Source organism: Lissotriton helveticus, chromosome 10 (genome assembly GCF_964261635.1).
Source record: "Lissotriton helveticus chromosome 10, aLisHel1.1, whole genome shotgun sequence".
In the NCBI taxonomy this organism is placed as follows: Eukaryota; Metazoa; Chordata; class Amphibia; order Caudata; family Salamandridae; genus Lissotriton; species Lissotriton helveticus.
This window is the reverse complement of record NC_136071.1, coordinates 992,388,680-992,391,159: the sequence shown is the minus strand read 5'-3', so window position 1 is coordinate 992,391,159 and position 2,480 is coordinate 992,388,680.

The following is a 2,480-nucleotide window of genomic DNA, read 5'->3' as shown; positions in this document are numbered from 1 at the left end:
GCCTTCATTCCTTCGTGGAGGTTGAATTTGGCGGTAGTGGGGGCCTTGGTGAGGGAGAGGATCAGCTGGGTGTCATTGGCGTATGAGATGATGTTGAGGTCGTGTGATCGGACGATGTTGGTGAGCAGTGCCATGTAGATGTTGAAGAGTGTCAGACTGAGGGACGATCCATGGGATACGCCGCAGATGATCTTGGTGTCTTTAGAACTGAATGGGGGCAGGTGGACACTCTGGGTTCTGCCGGTGAGGAAGGAGGTGGTCCAGTCCAGGGCTTTGTCGCGGATCCCTGCGTTGTGGAGGTGTGTTCGAAGGGTGTGGTGGCAGGCGGTGTTAAAGGCGGCCAAAAGGTCCAGGAGGAAAAGGTCCGTGGTTTCTCCGTTGTCCAACATGGCCCTGATGTCGTTGGTGGCAGTGATGAGGGCTGTTTCGTGCTGTGGTTGCTGCGGAATCCAGATTGGGATGGGTCCAGGATGTTGTTCTCTTTGAGGAAGAAGGTCAGTTGCTTGTTGACAATCTGCTCGCTGACGTTCGCCCGGAAACAAGAGTAGGGAGATGGGCCAGAAGTTCTTGAGGTCCTTGGGGTTCACCTTGGGTTTCTTGAGTAAGGCGTTAATCTCTGTGTGCTTCCAGCTCTCCGGGAAGGTGGCAGTCTCAAAGGAGCTGTTGATGACCTTTTGGAGGATGGGTGCAATGGTGGAGCCTGCTTTGTTGAAGATATGGGCAGGCAGGGGTCAGATGGTGAGCCGGAGTGGATGGTGTTCATGATTTTGATGGTATCATTGTCGTTGACGTGGGTCCAGGAAGGCAGGAGGTTGATGTGGCTGGGGGTCAGTGAGTCTGAGGCGTCGGTGTCTGTCGGGGGGGGGGCCTGGTTGTTGAAGCTGTTGTGAATGTCTGCGATCTTGCGGTGGAAGAAGGTTGCTAGGGAGTCCCAGAGGTCTTGCAATGGTGGGATGTCTTTGGAGTTGGAAATGGTGTTGGAGAGTTCTTTCACGATATTGAAGAGGTCTTTGCTATTGTGTGCGCTGTTGTCGATGCGCTCTTTGAAGAAGGACCTTTCGGCAGTTCGGATGAGTTGGTGGTGTCTGCGGATGGCTCTCCTGTAGGCTGTGTTGCTGTCTGGTGTCTGTTCGTGGTGCCACTTTTTCTCGAGCCTATGGTAGGACTGCTTAGATACCTGGAGGTCGACGGTGAACCAGGTGGCTTTTGTGTCAGTGCGTCTGTTCAAGGGATTATTGATCTGGGCGAGAGTGTTGGCGCAGTCGTCAATCCATTGTCTGTGGTTGAGGGTGGCAGAGTCGGTGACAGTGGTGTCAGTTGGTGGGTTTCGGCGAGGGTGTTGAGTAGCTGGTCTTCGGTGACTTTGCTCCAGCTGCGGCGGGGGTCCCGTTGAGTGCTGTGGTGCGTGGTGGGCTTCTCAAAGGTGGAGTGGACGCAGTGGTGGTCCGTCCAGTGGAGTCCGGTGGTGTGGCTGAAGGTGAAGTGGTTGCTGGTGGAGAAGATGGGGTCAAGCATGTGTCCGGTGGAGTGGGTGAGAGTCGTGATGAGCTGTTTGAGTCCGAGGTTGGTGAGGTTGTCTAGCAGGGGGTGGAGTTGCTCTCGTTGGTGTTCTCGAGGTGGAAGTTCATGCCTCCAAGAAGGATGTAGTCCATGGATGCAAGGACGTGTGTGCTGACAAAGTCGGCGATGGAGTCACTGAACTGTGGCTGGAGGCCGTGGGGCTGTAGATGAGGGTATCTCTGAGGGTGGTGTTTGGGTCGGTGAGGATCTGGAAGTGCAGGTGTTTGGCGGCGCTGAGGGTGTCTTCTGTGCTGGTCGAGATTCTGAGGGTGTTTCTCTGGACGATGGTGATTCATCCTCCTGTTCAGTTGGTGCGGTCCCTGCGGGTGATCTTGTAGCCGTCCGGAATGACTATGGTGATGTCTGGTGCAGAGGAGGGGTTCATCCAGGTCTCCGTCATGAAGGCCACTTCCGGGGAGGAGGAGTCAAGTAGGTCCCAGAGTTTGATGGGTTGCTTGCGGGTGGAGCGGGTGTTGAGTAGTATGCAACAGAGGTTGTTGAGTCCTACACTGCTGGACATAGTGGTGGTTTGGAGGCTGGTGTAGCTGCAGTTCCGGCAGGAGAAGGGTCCTTGGGTGCACTTGGGGGTGGCCCCAAGCAGATTTATGATTGGCCGGTGTTGAATACGTGCCAAGTGATTCCACACCATTCCTAGAACCTTGGAGGTTGGCATAAAATGCTTGTCAGTGGAACGGATGCATCTTCTCTGTGGTGCTACGCATCCCTGAGCAGAACAGATGCATCTCCACAGCTGAGTGGAGCATCCTTGAGCAGAACTGATGTGTCTCTGCTGGTGCATGGATTGGACCCATCACAAAAGACCTGCATTGTAACTCCAACACAATGCCCAGATGGTATTGTGCATCCACAGCCTAGGTACTCACATCTCTCCTTGTTGACCGCTTCTATGCTGGAGTCCA